The 20629-nt window shown below is 35.8% G+C and overlaps 1 protein-coding gene across 3 annotated transcripts in view; it reads right to left on the reverse strand.

Moving 5' to 3' along the window:
- LOC129751958 (neurotactin) overlaps positions 1-15919 on the reverse strand; it is a 130120-nt gene extending 114201 nt beyond the window's left edge. For all 3 annotated transcript variants that reach the window (XM_055747755.1, XM_055747753.1, XM_055747754.1), the window contains exon 1: positions 14960-15919. The gene's annotated coding sequence lies outside the window, so the exon portion shown is untranslated. The remainder of the gene's footprint in view (positions 1-14959) is intronic.
- Positions 15920-20629: the final 4710 nt, after the last annotated feature.

A 20629-nucleotide genomic window follows, 5' to 3' on the forward strand; every position in this document is an offset into this window, starting at 1 on the left:
ACAAAAAAGCGATGTGACAATTACTTGAAAATTTAGAAAGAAACAGTTGGTCCATCTTGATTTTCAATTGCACATTATTATTTTAGTCTTATTCTTTTTCCTACAAATATTCTAAAAGCGCGCTGAATAGAACAAGTGAATTTATCGGACATTACATAAGTTGGTCGTAGTTTTTGGTGCGATGTTCATGTTTTCTTATTCAGAAATTTCCTACAGAGAACTTCAAACATCACGCCAGTCGAGATAACATTTGAAAAAGATTTGTGTGCTGACGTAAATAAAAGCGGCGTCATTGTATAAAAAAATCATTATATTGCATAAAATATCATTAAAATTATTTTTTAAAACTTAAATTAAAAAGATAAAATGTTTGGACAGAAGCTACAAACAGCTGTTTTCATTAGGCAGGGAAAATTTTGTTTATTCATTTTTGTATTTTATATCGTTAATAAATCCTCTTCACATGTTGTAGATTTCAGCCGGTTGAAAAAGCTGGGATGCCAGGCGTTATCATAGGTGAAGCTTATTCGTTAGTTATATTTTTTTTGTTTTTTTTTTTTTTCAGATGGAAGATATCTGTTTTCTTGCATAACAACATAGCTACGTGAGAATTTAAACTCCAAGCGAGTTTCTCAGTATTCAAAGTAATTAAAGTAATTAAAGTCATTTTTAAAATTATACCGCTTTGATCAGATCTTGTTGATCGTAAGAATTTTAAAAATTGAAAGTGCAACACAAAAACAATAGGGAAATAGGGCAAAAAAAGTGGACAATAAGCTTCACATAAGCAATCAATTTTTACGTGATACGATCCGATTAATTCCCTGAAGATGATGCTAAACAGCATCGAAACGTCGGAATAATCGAAAAATCGTTTTCGAAATTTTTTGACTGAACTGCCGAATAACAAACGCAAGTAATTTAATAACTTTTCATATTTGATGAGTTTTTTCTCGTTGGCTGTGATGTCTACGGAATTTAAATATTTTTCTAGCAAGCAAACAAAGTCATGGTGTTTTTAATAAAAAGTTTTGGATTTGGGCATTTTGATATTTGCGCTTCTTTGTCTATGATAAAAATGCTTAAAATTTGCACCAACGTTTTAAACAGATTTAAAAGTTCGTAACAGTAGAATTACTATTTCACAAATTGCATGTCTTCAATCTTTCGAATAGTATGTGCGAATTGTCACACCAGGATAACGTATTTCAGCACCAAATTTGGTCAAACATGAGCCATAAGGATTTTCGTTATTTATTCAGTAATATAAACGAAAACTTCATTTGCATACTACGTCAAAAGAGTCAAGAAACTAATTCATCACTTAAGAAAGAAATGTAATAAACAATTTCAAATCAAGATGAATCTGAATGTGTTTTCTTCAGAAAGTTGTTTTAAAATGAAGTTTGTTCAACATTTAACAGATATATCTGGCAATGCATTAAAGAGTTGTGTTAGATTCAGATTTTTCTGAACATAAAATTTTGTTTTAGTTCTGACTTTTATTTTTAAAGAAATTGCGCAAATAGTATTTCTTACTCCTTCGTCACATTATCTTAAGCATCAGGTATCTCTGTCCTCACAAAAATAGTTTTTCTGCTTGTGACTCTCAGGTTGAGAAAACGTCAACATTCAGTTATTGTTTGTGAAGCTTACGATGAGATTTATTTATATCACAGTGAAAATCAAAATGGGAAAATCTCACTTATTAAAATATCAATCTCATGAGATTTCACAACCTTGGGTGTAGCAAAACACACCGTATCAGCTAGTAGCTACCCAAGCAATCAAAAGTCGCGTTTTTACTTAAAGATGGAACTCCGAAGTTCACATTTGGCTGAAAAAATGTTTTACGGGAACTTCAGGTAACTCTTGTTGCGTAAAAGTTACTCAGGAACTTCCATCGCTTCTTAAAAGGTTGAATCGATAACGGAACTTCTAAGCGCTTTTAATGGAACTTCTTTCAAGGAGGTCGATAACGTTCGCGTATCATTCTAAAACGCACCATTAAGATACTTGAAGGTGTTTTGAAGAACCTTCATGGGAGTTCTAAGCGACATGTCAAAAATGTCTGTCAATTTCTTGTCATGGTTTTTTTTTGTTTATGTCTTCACTGATATTTACAAATGGAATTCAAGATTTTTCGAATTTTTTTATAGTGTTGTAATGTTAAGATATTCGAATAAATTTTTGATGATGCGAATTATCGTTATTATTGATATTGTGTACTGAAAGTCCTTTAAACGAAATTAGGTACAATCTGTTGACCAACCCAGTCAATCATCTCAAATGACATTAAGTTTAAATACTCATTATTACAGTGGCAATGAACTATTGCTGGATTGGTCGGGAGGCTGGTGAATTTCATTGCAACCTAGAGAGCAGCGGTTCAATTCTCTAGGCGTAAGCAGCTTTTGAAATCAAAACAATATACAGACCCCGTTCGATTTTGGCAACACGCCCGTACATTTTGTGTTGCCAAAATCGAATGTTGCCAAAATCGAACGGTTTTTTTCCTCAACTTTTTTTCGGATATCTTTACAAAATAACTATTATTATTATCAAAAACGTTATTTTTAATCAATTTCCGACCATTTGTAGTCTTTTTTTAATTTTTTTCATCATGTTTCTGATGCATTTTGCACTTTTCTTGTTTTGTTTATAATGTTTGTTTTTATTTGTCATATTTGCTGTTTTTGTCATTCTTCATAATTTTTTAGTTGTTTTTCATCATTTTCAGTCTTTTGTTTGAATTTGTTTTTCAACTTTTTAAATTTTTCATCTTTTTGTCATTTTTGAGTACTTTAAAATTAAAAGAAAAACTTTTGTTTTTATTGTTGCATTTTATCACCTTTTCAGAACATAAAATCGTATTTATAGAGTTTTTTTTTTTTAAATTGAATTGGCCCTGTTTAAACGAAAACTAAAAGGCAATGTTGTTTCTAAAAACCGTTCGATTTTGGCACATGTGCCAAAATCGGATGTTGCCAAAATCGAATGTTGCCAAAATCGAATGTTGCCAAAATCGAATGTTGCCAAAATCGAATGTTGCCAAAAACGAACGGGGTCTGTAAATAAAACCAATGAGATAGTCCATGATAGACCGGCAACCTAGCAATCTGACATCTGGATGTCAGAGCAACATATCAATCGGATTTTTTTTTCGGCGCGTAGAAGTTTCTTGACATTTTCTTAGAAGCTGAATAGCGTTCTCTACAGCCACCTAAACGAACTTCAAATTAGCTTTAAGAACTTAAACTTTGAGCTCATTAGCATTCTCTTCAGACACAAACGAGAGCTGATTAAGCTTTTATGGAACCTTTTTAAGAAAATTCTGGCTGCTTGGATATGTTTCAAGGGGGAGGGGGGAGAGTAGGGTCTAACACTTTCAAAAAATCGATTTTTTCATTTATTTATTTTCTTATTGTAAAACATTTCAAGAATGTTGTGTCAAATTTTCAAGTCAATTGAAGCAAAACTGTAGAAATTATAGGCCTTTATCTCCTCCTATCTAATACTGCAAGAAAGCAAGAGCAGAAACTTTAAACGCGTTTTTCTCGAAAGCACTTTTTTAAAGTCCGTGGACATCGTCATTTGAAAACTACTTATCCGATTCTTTTCAAATTTGGAACATATTTTCTGCATATAAAATACCAGACCCCAACGTTTTTCTTTTTTGTTTTTTTTTTACTTTGGGGAGATTTTACAGGTGAAAAATGGCGGATTTTTTCGTGAAAAATCGTAATGTTGACTTCAATCAGCCACAAAAATTTCATAAAAAATTTTTTAAGTTAAATAAAAACGTTGGGGTACAGAAAAACATCTATTAAAAATATTTTGCTCTGATTTTTTGACCTCAGATGATTCTGTGCTGAGATACAGTGTCCACCGCAAATCCTGTTTTCTAAAAGGCATCCTCGAAAGTGCTCCGTCACCGGCTCATATTTTTCTACGAAAAAATTACTAAATGTTCTTTCAACAATGCTTTGTATAATGCAAAAAATTTGAATACATTTGTTTGAAACATAGCTCTAGAAAAAAATCGTGAAAATTGTGTTTTTTTATACCCGTTAGACCCTACCCCTCCCCTTAAATAAAAATATCTTACAATGCTGTAATAAACCGAAATTGAAAAAAGTGATTTGTTTTGGACTGTTCTCCATCTACGTTTCTGCTTCTACGTTATTAAATCTAGGTAATTTTTTCCGGAGTATGTATATCGAAAGTGGTGCCCAAAGAATGCTCATTGATCGTTATACAGCGAATTACGGGTTTAGTCTAAGTGAGTTTGATAAATGAACTCCTATTTCAGAGATTCTGCGATTACCTTCTCACGAAGCTTACAAAGCGAAAAAATAATAATTTTCCTCGTTTTGTTTAAAAATCTAACTGCAAGAGACGTTATTTGCCAAAGGAGACTGGTCAAAAATGTACTAACTGTAATGTAATGTACTGTAATGTAATGTACTGGAGAACATGGTGAAATTCTGACGAAATACTTGTTATAAAATTGGACAGCGATGGACATACGCGGGAGTAAGACAAACAAGTCGTACAGAAATTGATAAAAGTTTAAAAGAAGACGTTAAAAGAAACGTTACGGGTGGACGAAAGTCCCTGATGGGCTTGTAGGATCATTACAGGATGTGCAATATGTATGGTTCGAAAGGTCTTGAAGAGACAAGAAAAAATGAAAGGGATGAATGACTTTAAGAAGTTAAAATCCATCAAAATAAAAAAAAATGAATATGGGACCAATACAATCTACCGTAGGAAGAAAAGTTATTGATTGATGAAGTTGCATTATGAACATATGAATTAAAGTTATTTAAAAAAAAGAAATTTTAAAATTTTTATACTACGAATAATGCCGAAATTCCATAAAAACTAAAGCCTTGTTGAATAACTGCTAAAGTAGACAAAATGGGTCAACTTTTTTATGTCACCTCGATATTGATAGGTACATATTATTCGAAAATTGGCATTCCTAGTCCCTTCTCTGATGGTAACCCTAGCTGGTATCCCTTCATCGTCGCAGCTTGAACGTTCCGGATACGTCCAACCAAACTATACGTGGGCTACAACGTTCCCTAGAAGGTATGCATGTGTTGGTGCATCTACTGCAGCAGTGTGTGCGGGCAGCCAGCCCAATGAAATTTAATGTCCCCTTTCTGCCTGCCTGCAGCTCTTGCTTTTTGCTTTTCCTCTTTTCACACATGAAAATACGACTTTGTTGATGTTGTTGTTGTTGTTGGTTGAGGAGCTGGCTTTCATCAGGCTTTTTTTTCTCTGCCTGACGAATGTACCGAGACATCCTATGTATGAACGTAGGACCTATTATTACGACGATACGACTTCGATCGGAAGGCGAACGCGCCGTGTAAGGAGCGCATAGAAGGAGCTCGAAAAGAAAATGCGGATACTCCCTGTAGGATGTTGTGTGTTAGCGACGAAACGAACAACCGGCACACAACACAACCGAGAATAGTTAGGAGTTATGATGTTTTTCCCTGTGCGTTTTGCCTAGGGGAGAAGCGAAAGTGGCGTGGCGTGAAGGGATACAAACCAGCGCACCGGTCAGGATCAAAACTCGTCTGGGGTCCGGGTAGATATCGGGAAAGTTTTTTTTTCTCTCTCGTTTGCTTCCCAAAACTCTATGGCCACAGCCGAAAGAATCAGACGAATAAAATTTATAGAAACATGCAGTGAGCTAGAACGACATTGCTCTCAGCAGACTATTTTTTTTCTAGATTTTCTTTTCCTCTGAATTTCGGTTCGGGTGATGCTTATCACAGCATCAGGAGGAAACATAAAATAACGATGGAACGTTCATCACAAATCTCATTAAAAATATTTAATCCAACTCTCTATTGGTTTTGATTGGTATCTTTACAGACTACAGAAAAAGGAACCTGGCCGTATTTGGAATTGAAAAAAGTTTATTAAAAACTTTTCAATCTCAACCGATCAATTCGTATCGCGTTACCAATAAATCATTTCTGAAGATTGAAAGCCCTGTTGTTGATTTGCCTACTCCAAAGCAAATAACATCCCATGCCTCAATGGCAAAATCCGAAAAGTCTGCCGGATTAAACTGGCGTTGTTTACAACGATTCTCTGCTGCAGCAGCAGTCAGTCAATTTTGGCGAACTGCCCCGGAAAAGTCGGCCACTAGAGCTAGTCCATCTAACAGCCCAAACAGTCGTATCTCGAAAGGGTGGAAATTTTCCCACCATTTCATTTCAATGTTTTTCAGTTGAAAGGTGGTTATCGAACTGTGAATTGACGCTTAGATTTTTAAGTTAAAATTAAAATCGATTTTTCGAAAAAGACTCAAAGAGCACCAAGTAAAATAAGCGATGCGTTTTTTCCTCTAGTGAATCACACACTTGAGAAAGGGATAGCTCCATCGGAGAAGCAGTAATTTGGACTCAGCTCGTTTTTCTGGCTACGAAAAGTATACACGAACGTGGAAACGTGACGAGGAAACAAACTCACAAATCACACTTCGATCGATCGATAAGCGCAATCTCGTTTTATTTTTTGCTCTGGTACCCGGTTTAGGTTGACTGGAAATCAACATTTTCAATCGAAAAGAAATGTCCTGAAAAGCTTCTTTTTCATCTCAAAGATGAAATAAATTAAGCAAAATTTTAATCACTTCAAGTAATTTTTGTCTAGCACACTTTAAAAAACAAAAAAAGAATTGCCCGTGACGCCGAGCAGTACGGTCCGGTTTTACGAGCGCTCCGTGATAATAAAGCATTTCATTTGAGTACGACTATTTCGCGAGTGTGAAGTGAAAAAGTTTAAATTTCAATATATTTTCGTTCCGAATAATAATATAATGAGGAATTCGGTTGTTTCTGAATTTAGAAACAGGCTTTTTAAGAAAATTTCCGTTTGATTGTGCGTTTGCAGTGCGGGATTGTGCGGGATTGTGCGGGCAGCAGTGTGCGAGTGTCTATCTCCCGTGATCGGGATACATTTAACATGTTTTTAATTGAGCAAATGATGTGTGGGGCTTAGTTAAGGGTTCTTCCAACAATACTCGAAAAGCTAGTGATTCAGAATAAGAGGCAATGAATGCAAAAGAAAATTGAATCAATGTGGAAGTTGTGTTGATTTCTGGAGTGGTATTCACACCGGAGCAAATCGGAGATGGTCACATCACATTTGATTATAAACCAGACGAAAGGCTAGCTCCAGACATCTACAAACTTGGTGAGATTGTTCCATTACATACCGCTTTAATTTGAACCTGCAAAACCTAGCTCTATGCAGTTTTCTCCTTCCCAGAAGATCTTATTCTTTTTTTATAAACAAACATAAACATGTTGCAACGAGTTTATTTCGATCACAGCAATCGGGAAAAAGGTTTTTTACCACAGTTGAATACATAAGTTTGAATTGGTGTTGGTGATGCTAGGGAATCGGGAAGAGAAGTGAGAGAGCAAACATTTTGGATGTTCTCTTTTTTATGTTGCATATGTATTCCTTCAACGCGGAGATACAAACCGTGCAACAAATCTTTGAGTATCATCGATAGGTTCAACTATTGAAACTTCTAAATGTGAATTGTGCCGGCATTTTTGTACTGACTTAATAAAACCAATCACCAATTTTTATTAACATGCCTTAGCTCATTCTAAACCGATAGCGTTGGTATTTTTCTTTTTTTTTTCTTAGAGGTGGCTGCCGGAGAACGTCGAAGCGAAAGCAAAAGTTCAGTATTGTAGGTATTTAGAAGAAACTTGGTTAAAGCATATTAACAGCTTGTCCTACATAAGAAAATTCAAACTATTTGTGCGGGCTGTTTGTCAGTATGCATTTCGCTTCAAAATCCCCAAACACAGTAACACTTAATTAACTGATTTTAGCACTTTATGTAGAGTAATGAACATAAGCGAATTTGTCGATGTTGGTTCAGGAGAAACTCAAAGGAGACAAACAAAAACACTAAAAGTAGTGTGGCCACTAATTGCAATGCATTATTTTTCTGTTCAATTTTGATTGGATGCAATTTTTTTCTGGTCTTATGTGGATTCTAATTTCCAGGATATTGACGTAAACTTGTGTTGTGAATGTTATACGAAGCTGTAGAAAAAATGACTCGAGTTTTTCAGGCACTTAAAAAAAATCGGAATATCATAGAACACCACATACACAACATAAAATTTAATATTATTTTTATCAGTTGCGAAATGCAAACGAGATTATTGTCGAATCTTCGTATTAACAATTTTTAGTTTCAGCACCTGGTATAAAATGCAGATTATACATACATTATTCATGTTTCCTAGGATGTCGAAGGTTCTTTTTAATGCTTCAACAATGATAACGATTTTAATTATTTCCAAAATATTTAAATGTTTAATGTTTAATGTTTATTGTTAGGAGTACGTGAGCCTGTCAGTTATAAACTATAGTTCAGGTTAAGGATATGCAAATGCTTGTTCTTTATGATAATGTTTATTTTTGAATATGCTTTGCTAATAGATTTCATACGTAAACATGCAGAGTGATCATCTCATAAAGCCTAATCCACTCTAGGGAACTTGGACTGCGATTTCGGTTACTAAGACTTGTTTATGTTTACATTTGGTGAAATGCACGTCTCAAGTCTTCCGACAAGTATGGGAGACCTTCAGTTACCAAGATGTAATCATAAACAAGTCATGAATGAAGCCTTTAAAATTCCTCAGCTGTATTTAAAGCTCCATACAAAATTGGAAACTGATAGGACATATTCTTGAAAATGATTATTTATAATACAAAACTTTATGCGAAAAAGTTATAGATGAGGCATGCTCAGTATGGCAAAAATTGTAAACTTATCAAATGCAAAACACTCTCGAAGACTTAAAAAAAAGTAAAAAGTTTAAAGAATGAAGATTTCAATGAAACAAAATTTGATACCTGCTCACTGGTCAGTGATTCAATCAGATCAATTTGACATTTGAGCGCTTCGTTTGTTTTTTTTTTCTTGTGTTTTCCACCCTGAGTTTAGGGGACATTTTACATTTTCAGATATTCATGGAATGTATAGTTTCAGTTATTAGTACATGCAGATTCTCTTTCATCGAGCCTCACTGTTTAATTTTTATTTATATTGATATTAACTTCTAAATTTCATGTAGTTCAATTTCTTAGTTCCTAAAGCATGTACAACGCCAACGTAATGCAAACATTGATAATAACATTTTATTTTATTCCTTTTTTTTGACAATATAACTTCCCTGAATGATTATTTGTAGGGCGTGGTCATGTTTACTGTTCTTAGTTTTTTGTACTTAAACTGAATTTATCATTTTCGATACTTTGTTCAAATATTTTGCTTCGCAATTTTTTAATAGTATAAAAATTGTTTATTTTAGATCATATGCAAGTAAATATGGTTATGATACTGAATAAGGTCGGTTACAGCTAAAGGTAAGCTTAGAGTGTTTTGAGGTAAGATGGGTATAAAGGTAAGGTTATTCTATTGTATAACTATTTCATTTATTGACTATATTATATAAGAACGTTCAATCAGTTGCCAGCTGGGCAGGTATCTACACGCATGCGGAATACCTGTCAAAGATTTATAACACTGAAAATGTTACGAATTTTATACGGTTGCGAAACTGTTTGCTTGTTCTACAAATAAGACATACACATACACGAAATACATTCATTACATGACAGTTCAAACGAAGCCATGGTGTCGGGTATGTGGTATTTTGCATTAAAGATTGGCCGAACTAATAATCTAAAGAATGCAATTTAGCGCATACGTTGGCGAAACTGCGGTGAATCCGTGCACCCATGGTGGATTATCTACATACATACATACATACATACAGCACACTTTAAAAAACAAAAAAAAAAATAAAAGTTGAATCAAAGCGAAAAAGATTTTCTTTGATTCAACCACGCACTGTATTGGTGAGTAAAAGGAAATCTATCGATTGCTTTGATTTAGTAGAATTATTAAACTAAGTAGGCAACAACACATCCTAAAGACAAACATTGAAATTATTATTTTTATATTTATAAAAGGTGAATGACTAAAAATTCCACATTGCATAGGATAAATGTACCCGATATTGGTCCCCAAGGCAGGTTGACTAGTTTTCCTAAGGTTGTAGCCTTCCTGTAATGAGCACCTTTCAATGATCTACGACAAATATGATAGTTTACTTGCCTCGAAGGAAGTAAAATTGGTTGCTTGGTTAAAAACTGTGGATTTTTTTAAGTAAATCCTTTCAAACTTTTGATTGAAATGCTCCTCATTGTGGCCCCGCTCCAAATTTTGACCCTTTCTGTGTTCCTAAAATTGGCAAAATTGCTAAAATTGGCTAAAATTGGCTCGCTAATCCTTAATTTGTTGATATTATCCTGGAAGAAAGCACATAAATGTATTGTACTGTTTTAAAGGGTTAGAGGTACGGAATGCTAATAAACTTTTAGAGTCTATACGCATTCAGATTACTGCTCGTTCGTTAAAAAAGTTTCAGTTATTTTTTGATTTTTTTTATTTGTATGAACGAAAATCTTAAACAAATAGTTTCCCAAATATTCCATTGGGTAACAAACATATATAAACAAGCAAACAAATTGGACGTCCAATTTTTTTTAACATGGAACCATGATCGATCTGTTTCTATTGAAGTTAACATCGTATTTCCATAAAATTGTTCAATTTCACTCCCATTTCCCATTTTAGGCCAATTTGTTGACAAGTTGACATATGTTTCCCCAGAATGCATTTTGGCTTGCCAAGGTAAGGAGCATGCCAAGTTAAGACTCACTTTCCTTACCTGTTTCAAATTCGGAATTAACATTCCAGCCGAAGGCTTATATGTTGAATTAAATTAAGAGACAGTAGAATAGTAAATTATGTTGAGATGATGACTGATATAGGTACTGGATGAGCGAGATACCTCTAAAAGTGAGAGAAACCACCAAGTCCCAAGGTTTTTAGAGCAGTGAAAATGTAAAACCTCTATAAGCGAGAGTCATTTTCATTGGCTAGACTTAGTACACTTTAGAAAATACCGCTTACGTACTGAAGTGATGGAATCAAATTTACATTCTGTTATATGATAAAACTGCAAGTCATTTAGATCAATATTTTTCAAAAATGCATGTTTTCATATTGAAACTCACTCAACAGAAATTCAAACTGGCCAGGAAAGTCGGGTACGACGGACGCAGCGGACATAACGGACACTTTCAATATTTCGAAAACTACATTGTTTGGTATAAATCTAATGATCGGAATATGTTTGCCAAAGTGTATTAACACTTTCGAGACTTCGACTCCCCTTTGTTAATTTACATCCAGCAAGGTCACTCGCGAAATTTTTGGAAATTTCAATCGTTTTCAAAAGGGGAGTGTTTCTCTTCAATCATCTGGAGAAAAATCAGCAAATTTGTGTAGAAAAGCTTGAGCAAAAAACGTTTAAAAAAAAAGTTGTTAAGGCTGGTAACCTCAAGGCAAGGTTACTATAAAATTCTGTATTTTAACGAAAAAAAAGTCTGACCTTCTGTGATTTTACCCAAAAATTCTGTGATGGTTTTCTATGGTGGAAATATAATTTTTTTTTTTAAGTTTTATTAGTGACACTTTACCATCTTCGTGGCATGCGTGTCATTGGAAATATAATAATTTTTAGAAAAGCCATGAAAAAATGATTTTTTTTACATTTTACTTGGAGAAAATCAATTAACATTACCAATCCAATTATGTTCATCCAAAACAAAGTAAGAAATCTAAAATTTATGTAGAGAGAAAATTTTAATTTATGGAATACTTAAATTTTTAAAAATATTTAAAATCTGTGAATATTTCCAAAATTCTGTGTTCTGTGACACAGATTCTGTGATGAAAATTCGCTCAAAACTTTGTGAAATTATAGATTTTTCTGTGATTTCGGCAACCTTGCCTCAAGGTCGGATAAAACGGACGCATAAGTTTTACCAAGTATTTACAATTTTTAATCGGATTGATCCTCCATATGCCTTTTAGAAGATTTGGCAGGAGGAAACGTTAGTGGAAAAGCACACAGCATTTAAAAACAGGCCAAAAAAACTGGATCCCGCGAAAGCAGCGCCTCTAAAATATGGAATTCTGGAAATCACACTGTTTCGATTATGGACTCAGACCAGTTGGTTTAATTTTAGTTTAAAAACGTTCTCAAATTGAATGATTAATGCGATAGCAAACAACCTACACTGTCCATCTGCACAAAAACTGCAATGAAAAAGCAAAACAGACCTCGTTCGTAATACAGATTTTGGCACACTAACGGTTTTTTGGAACAACATTGTCTTACAGTTATATTACAGGACCAATATGATTTAGACAAACACCATAAATACGGTTTTACATTCTTAAAATGTGATAAAATACAACAAAACTAAAAAAAATCATAATATTGACAAAATTAAAGAAAATGTCATAAAATCAAAAACAAATCGTCGTTTTTGGCAACACACTTGAAAATTTTATGTTTCCAAAATTGGTTGTTGTCAAAATCCAACGGTTTTTTATGACGCTTTTTTTTATTTTTAATTCAAATTAATCAAAATTAATGTGAAACATAATGTTTGCAAATGTTTATTTTTTAATTTGCCTCAATTATATTAATTTTGAGCAGTAAAAAATGGAAAAATTATTTTCTTAATATTTTAAAACCAAATTTCACCTCACAGAAAAAAATATACTTTTATTATGTTTTACATTAATTTTGCTTAATTTGAAATATTTATGAAAAATAAATAAAAATGACAAAAAACCGTCTTTTCGGATGTTGTCATATATGTACGAACGGTTTTGGCAACACAAAGTGTTCGGGTATGTTGCCAAAATCGATCGAGGTCTGTATTTGATTTTCATTAGCGATTCTACCTTTGGGTGTCCGTCTTACCCGACTTTTCCCTAAGCTTTCTAATAAATAAATTAGTGAATTTATCAAAGTTATCAAATACACATTAAATTGTTACATATTCGGTCCACATCAATGCATTTTTGCGTCAGATTCCTCTACAAATGAGAACCTAGATGAGTGAGAATTCTCTTTAAGCGAGCAGTCCTCAATGCTCTTGCTTATCCAGGTTCGACTTTATATCATGTTCAGCCTCAATATTTTGATTTAATAAACAAAAAATAACTACTGGTATATAAAAAATAGAAAAAAAAAAATATTTGAAATGCAAATTTTCTTGAAAACTAGGAATCTAAAAACGGTATTTAAAACCTAGATTTTTCCGGCAATTGCTTTAGACTAAACCTCCTAAAAGATGAGCTAAAATCGCTTCCATCGATGGTTAAAAAATTTGTTTAAGAGCCTGGTAGATCAGGCTTTTTTGTTTCGAGTATAAAATAAACTCAAAAGAAAAAAAAACTTATTCTAAACTCAAATAAAACAATCATCCAAACTATTTTGTGTATTGGTTTCTGGAATATAAAGTACCGAATTTTGGTGTTAATAATGGTAAACGATACACCGAGAAAATATATAATTTTGTATAGATTTTTAAGGTAAAGATCAGGTAAATATTTATTTAACAACAAATATTTTTAATAAAGAATCAATTCAATTATGATTGTTGATTATTTTTTTAATTAAATTTGAGTTCTTCGCATCAAACAAAAAACTCAAATTCTACTTTTTATTTGTGATTTTAAGATGTTCAGTTAAACCGATTTTGATTAAAAATTTGAAATCTGGAAATGGAATTGACACACAATCTTAAGTTCATGAGCTCTTGAATTCCTCAACAATTTACGTTGAGAGTAAATTTTTTTTTCACAAGTTAAATTTTTTCCTTAATTTGGAATCTGCATTCTGAATCTGAACTATGAACCGGAATTCAAAAATTGTGCTTGAATCTATATCCAAATTTCTGTACGATTTCTGAAATGTACAAAAAATACGATTTCCGAATCTTTTTCTAGATCAGAATTTTATTAGCCAAGTTTTAGAGCCCTAATTCATTCTTTTATTTAAATTCTGTAGCACAGGTTTAATCTAAATTCACTATTTAAATTATTTATCTCAATCTGTATTGTGAATCTGAATAGAAATATGAATTTCGAATGATCCAAATCTGAGCTTTCGATTATGGATTGCCATTTCGAAGCTTTAAATGTTTTAATTTCGTGTAAAAATGAAGTTAAGAACTTTGCATTTAAATATTAAACAAAATTATCTTATTCGGAAAGCTATTTTATCAAAATATTGATTTTGATATTATCGAATTTGATATAAAATTCTAAACCAAATTTGAACCAGGATTACAAGGCAGCTTCTCATTTCTAATAATTTTAACTGAAAGTCAAGAATCCTGAACTGGTTACGGAATCCGAAATACGAAAATTGGAATACCATTTTGGTATTCGAAATTATGGAATCAGATCATCCGAACTGGGTTTAATTTAGCTTAAAACTTATATTCAGACCTGAATTTCTATGACTAAGAGAGAAAATTTTGAAAAAGTGTAGCAGGATTTTGAACTTGGGATGTGTTTTTGAGGTTTTTGAGGTTTTGACATAAGTTTTTAGTCTAGATTGTTACTCTTGATTAACCTTACTCTATTACCATAATTTGGTGCTTAATTCAAAATTTTGAATGTAGAGTAGAATACCTCGCTTGCTTTTTTTGGATCCTCATGGGAGGGAAAGTTGCAAAATGACACGCCCTAATGATCATGTGATTGAATAAAAAGGGGAAATTCAGAATTCAGAATGAAAAAATCAGAATTCAGTGTTCAAAATTCAGATTTTTGGAATCCAGATTGAAAATTAATGAACCCATTATTAAGAATTTCAATCCTTAAAAGAGTTAATGTTAAAAATTCTTATTCATTCAGGATATTGTTCATAAAGGAAACACTCCAATGACACCAGAAGGATGGATGGAAAACCTTCCTCCTTTGTCTTCGGCCAGTCCAAATGATTAGCGTACTTACCGGCCGGGAAAAATCGGTTCAATATCAAATAATCCTCGTTTTGATGTGTTGGTTCTGGAATGGAAGCTTCCGATTTGCGTTTCCTAAGCTGTTGAATTCCGCATCTAATTTTAACCGCACGATAAAGTACCACCAGGTGCAGTTTTGATCCCTTCGATTCGTTATCAGGTTTCAGGCTTTTTCACTTCACTCACTCGTAAAAACTCTCAAAATCGTACCCAAGCCACTGATTAGGTGGGCTTGTTTGTGGAACACTTGAACACTTTGAGAATCCGCGAAATATCACGGGTCCTGGAAAATCAATGGATTGAAAACCAATAGTGCTAATTTCTTTTATCCCTGCTGGATTTTCAGGAGCATAAAAAATACTATTCCCCCGTCTTGTTTTTTTTGTTCACAGCCCAACTGGATTGGAAATTTTTCCCTTCTCCAGGATATGGTTCACTACTCTCTATTCTCCGATAGTGGGATAGATCCTTTCTTCTCGGCACTTCTGCGTGGCTCGCCAGCTACCTATTTGCCGATGTATGGGTGCCTTTTATCTCGATATGCGGATGTATGTGTGTGTACAGCACGACAGGATATTTTCGATCCTGACGGCGGCTTGAGGCGTTTGAAGTATAAGCGCGAAATTTTCACTCGGTTTTTTTTGACGGTCGCCAAATAATCCTCAACTGTAAGGCGCGTTTGTTCACTAAACTTTTGTTCACTTGTTTCGAAAAATTCACTGAAACTACCTAAGGCAGCCTAAGGAGGCAAACAAAATTGGAACGTTTTCCCGCGGGTAAACCAAGCTCGTCCCCCAGGACCAGGACCAGTAAGTAGTTGGTACACAAACGAAAAGAAAGATGGAATCCCAAAAGTGGTGCGCTTCACGAAGGCGTCGTCTCGTAGCTAAAACGTGCGAGCTGTGGCGGGCGCGTTGCTGCACAGCACAGTAAACAACGGTCAAACATAAACTGAATCCGACGACGACGCCGTTAGCGTTCCAAAGGCAGGCACCCCTCCCGAATTGGACAGGATGGTTCCTATGAAACCAACCAAAGCAAAGAGCGGGAGAGAGTATGTTACCCGGTTTTTCTGCCTGGCGATGGGCCTTTTGACTCTTTCGGGGAAACTTTATGTCGATGCTCTTATGTTTATGCTTAAGATTTTTCTCTCGCTCTCATAAATTATGAGAAAAAAAACCGGCACACACCTAAAAGGTATCATACACATTAAACCGGCAGCCGGCTGTTTTTATGATTTTTATTGGAGCAGTATCAGCATAGCAAGCATACTTTCTGGTGAGTTCTATGCTGTGAGAGCTTTAAAAGTGCATGGGTGCCTTCCAAGTGGGTTACCTCTGTGACATGTAGCATAAGTTGAACACTGGGAAAAAATGAGATAAATCAGTATTTGAAAATCTACCTTAAAATTTATCGAACTTTGAACTGTATTCCATTGTTGGTCAAAGAACTTGTGAATTTTTAAATGTTGATTTGAAACTTAGTAAAGGGTGATATGGTCAAAATTTGGTCAGGGGAAAACGCGTGTAAATCGGTGAAATCGTTTATTTAAAAAATCAAATTAAATTTCTTTTTCTAATTTAATTAGTAGGTATATAATTCAGGAACAATATTCAGTTAGGCTTCCGCTTTTCCAAATCCGAATTGCCGGGCCTTGCGCTTAACCCCTGCCATCAGATTTTGTACAGCCACCTTGTCCACCTTCTTCGCCTCAGAAAGCCAGTTTGTCTTGAACTGCTGCTCATCCTTAGCAGTTTTTTTGGTCTTCTTTAGGTTCCGCTTGACAATAGCCCAGTATTTCTCAATTGGGCGGAGCTCTGTCGTTTTGGGAGGGTTCTTGTCCTTGGGAACCACCTGCACGTTGTTGGCGGCGTACCACTCCATGGCCTTTTTACCGTAATGGCAAGATGCCAAATCCGGCCAAAACAGTACGGAACAACCGTGTTTTTTTCAGGAAATGCAGCAGATTCTTTCACGTAAATTTCTTGATTGACAGTCCCGGAAGCTATGAAAATGCTGCTTTTCAAGCCAGAGGTACAGGTGGCTTGCCAAACCAGATATTTTTTCGCAAACTTTGACAGTTTCATGTGCTTGAAAATATCTGCTACCTTTCCCCTTCCTTTTGCCGCATAATACTTCTGTCCCGGAAGCTGCTTGTAGTCGGCTTTGACGTAGGTTTCGTCGTCCATTGCCACGCAGTCAAACTTCGTCAGCATTGTCGTGTACAGCCTCCGGGATCGCGCTTTGGTCGTCGTATTTTGTTTATCATTGAGATTTGGAGTCACTGCCTTCTTGTAAGCAGGGACCGACAAAAAACACAAACACAGCACACTACATATCGTGCAACACAAATCCTGGAGTGCTGACACATAAATTTTCGTGTGCGACACTTCGGTTTGGCACAGCACTTCAATTGTGTTGTGCTGCATCAAATCAACACGACACAGTTCCCAGTTGTGTCGTGTCGAGAAGAACACAGTTGTGCTAAGCACGCAACACAGTGTGTTTTACGAGCAAGGCTATTTTAACCCGTCGCGCTTGATTGGACAGCATTTCTCCGTATTTTACATGGCGAAGTTCTTCACTCACATTGTGTCGAGAAAGAAGCTTGAAAGCAAACGAAAAAAATCTATCCAGTTCGCCTGCTGGCAGATTTGCAACAATTAAAATCTCATCGTTTCGGGACCGGCACACGAACACACTGTGTCGTCAACTGCGTCGGATTTTGTGTCGCATGCAGTACTGTGCTGTGTTGCGGCCGACACGCAACAAAAGAAGATCAACACAGACACAGCACAGTTTCGTTTCGAATGTGCCGTGTCATCAAATTGTGTTGCACTTACTGTGTTCGTGCTGTTTTCGGTCCCTGCTTGTAAGTCGATAGTCCGGCTCGTTTTTTGGCTCCATGCACGGTTGTAGACGATACACCCAGCTTATTTGCGGCATCTCGGAGAGAGAGGTTAGGGTTTCGCTTGAAACTACCGGCAACTCTCTTTGTCGTCTCAGCGGCTTCCGGTTTTCGATTTCCCCCCGATCCAGACTACCTGGCTGTCGACAAACGTTCCTCAAACACTTTAATTACATTTGTAACGGTTGTTTTGGCAACCTTTAGCGATTTTGCCAGCTTTGCGTGCGAGTAGCTCGGATTTTCACGATGCGCGAACAAAATTTTGATACGCTGTTCTTCTTCCTTGGACGGCATTTTGCCAACTGAAGAGAGAATTTCAAAATCAAAATAGCAGCAATATTGTACACACACACACCTTCAAAATGAGGGGTGTTCAGGTTTTTTTAAATGAAAAATTGAAAGAAATGCGTCAAGTTGATATTGACCAAATTTTCACCGTATCACCCTTTACTTAGCATTCACACGTAGTGTAACCTGTACATTACACTCATTAGACCGATTGATCGCTACAGGCACGAGATGTTAATATTGCTCGAAGAGGACCTGCGTACACTCAGAGTATTCGAGCGACAAATGTTAAGAATCGTCTTTGGCAGCGTGCAGGCGCGACCACCGCATCTAGCGATAAATGTGTCTCGATCGTATTTGGAGCTTTTCTGAGCGATCACATTTCATCTTTTGTTCGTTCGTACTGCAAGTTTCCGCTTGTGGGACGAACCACGCTAGGCCTACTATTGTGTGTTGGTTGTTACAGTTCTATCTGCAAGGTAGAAGCCCGTGAGGAACAAAACGATGAAATGTGATGAAAAGTTTTTCAAATTAAAATTACCTTTTTATGAAGAGATTAACCACCGTAATTTATGTTTGTTACTTTGATCTATCGGCCTAGCGGTGAAAAGTGATGTCCTTTTTAGAAGGGATATCTAAAGATTATGAAATTTTTTATGTAGATGGATAATAGGTTAGAAGAAATGAAAGATGGTGAAAATAGCGAGTAGAAGTTATTTAGAAGTATTACCATCACAAATCAAATTTTTGTTCCTCACGAGTCTACTACTATGAAGTGGTAGATACAGATAGAGTTGCATCTACCACCTACATCTACACACATTAGTAGGCTTAGCGTGGTCCGCCCCACAAGCTGGAAAGCTGTTCGTCCGCACCAAAAAGATGATATGTGATCGCTCAGATAAGCTCCCTCTAATCCAGAAACGCATAGTCTTCTCAGTTTGTTATCTTCGCATTTGTTACATCCGGGGTTTGGATACGAAACGGTACGGTTGTTACATTTGTTTTTTTTTTTAGATACGGTATTGAGCTATTTTTCGCAAACTTTTCTAAATTTACCCACTTTCCCATTAAATAAAGCGAGCGTGTAAATAAAATCAATATCCCGTTATCAAAAGTTGGTCGAGAAAAATACCGAGCGAGGAAAAAGAGAAAAACGGTTGGCGTTTTTTTTTCATTGTTTGGAGGAAGATCATCGAGAGTGGATCGAGAAAAGAACCGGGCCGCCATCACGACCGCCATCGAGGGTGCGAAGCTCGAATCCAGGGGAGTCGGTCCACATTTCGCCAACTCGACAGGGAACTTCTGCTGCACACGGACCTCTACACTCTGCAGGACTGAAACGGGTCAGACGATCCGAAAATCGCGCAGGAGATGCGGTGGTCCACGATCCACAGGATTCAGAAATTCATCCAACAGCCGATCAAGAGGACCCAGGAGAAGAAGACAAGGATCCGCTACGATCGACAAAAGCACGTGGTTTTGATTCAACCGGCCGACCTGGTATTGGTCCGCTTCTTGTTTTTTTCGTCGGAGGAGGACGCGGTCGAAAGGGATTGCCGGGGTGGCGCGGCAGAGGTCCATCCAAACCGTGTCGCATTAAACCGGAATCGAAGCTACAGTGAGCAAGAGTGGATGGCGAAGCAGCAAGAGTCATCAGCAGCAAATTTGCACCAATGGGCCACGACCAGAGGCCTTGGCGCAGTTGCCAAAGTGAAACAAGCGTCCGTGCAGTCGAGCCAGGAGCGTGTCAAGGATGCTGCCAACCCCCATCCGGCCAAGCGAAGGAAGAGATGCCAGAAAATGTAATGTGAGTCGCTTTATCATCAAATATTTCATGGGGGGAAACAATAAAGGGTACAACTTTGCAACCTTTGGTTTGCACAAAATCACCAGTTTGCGTTGTGTATTTAAGAGCACCGAAAGCCATGTTTTTTTTTCCATAACACGGTCGATAGTCTGATAGCGACCTACCACCGATGCTATGATGTCGGGTTTTTATTTGTTTTTGGCCAAACCTTCTATCCATCTAAGGTACACCGGGGTAAGTGTGGACGATTTTTCGTATAGTTCAACTTTAAAAAATCATTAAAAAATCAGCAGTGGAGCAATTTTCATAAAATTACATTTAATATGATGCAGAACATGTTGTTTACAAACGCTGAAAAGATGAGCTCGATAGAAGCAAAGCGAGAAAAGTTATCACGTAAATTGTAATGGACTGCTGGTGTCTCCACTTACCCAGCTTTATGGGGTAAGTGTGGACGATAGATTTTCTCTTTAATTTTTCAGTAAATTTTCAAAAAAATTGTGTTTTCTTGGTTGAATACGTTATTTTATTGCTCGAACCGTCCAAAATTTTGAAAAAATTTCATGATACTATTAGTAAGGCATCTTTCAATAATTATTGTGTGTAATTATATTGCAACACACGAGATCCGATTTTATCAAAAACACAGAACAAAA

Source organism: Uranotaenia lowii, chromosome 3 (genome assembly GCF_029784155.1).
Source record: "Uranotaenia lowii strain MFRU-FL chromosome 3, ASM2978415v1, whole genome shotgun sequence".
Taxonomy (NCBI): Eukaryota; Metazoa; Arthropoda; class Insecta; order Diptera; family Culicidae; genus Uranotaenia; species Uranotaenia lowii.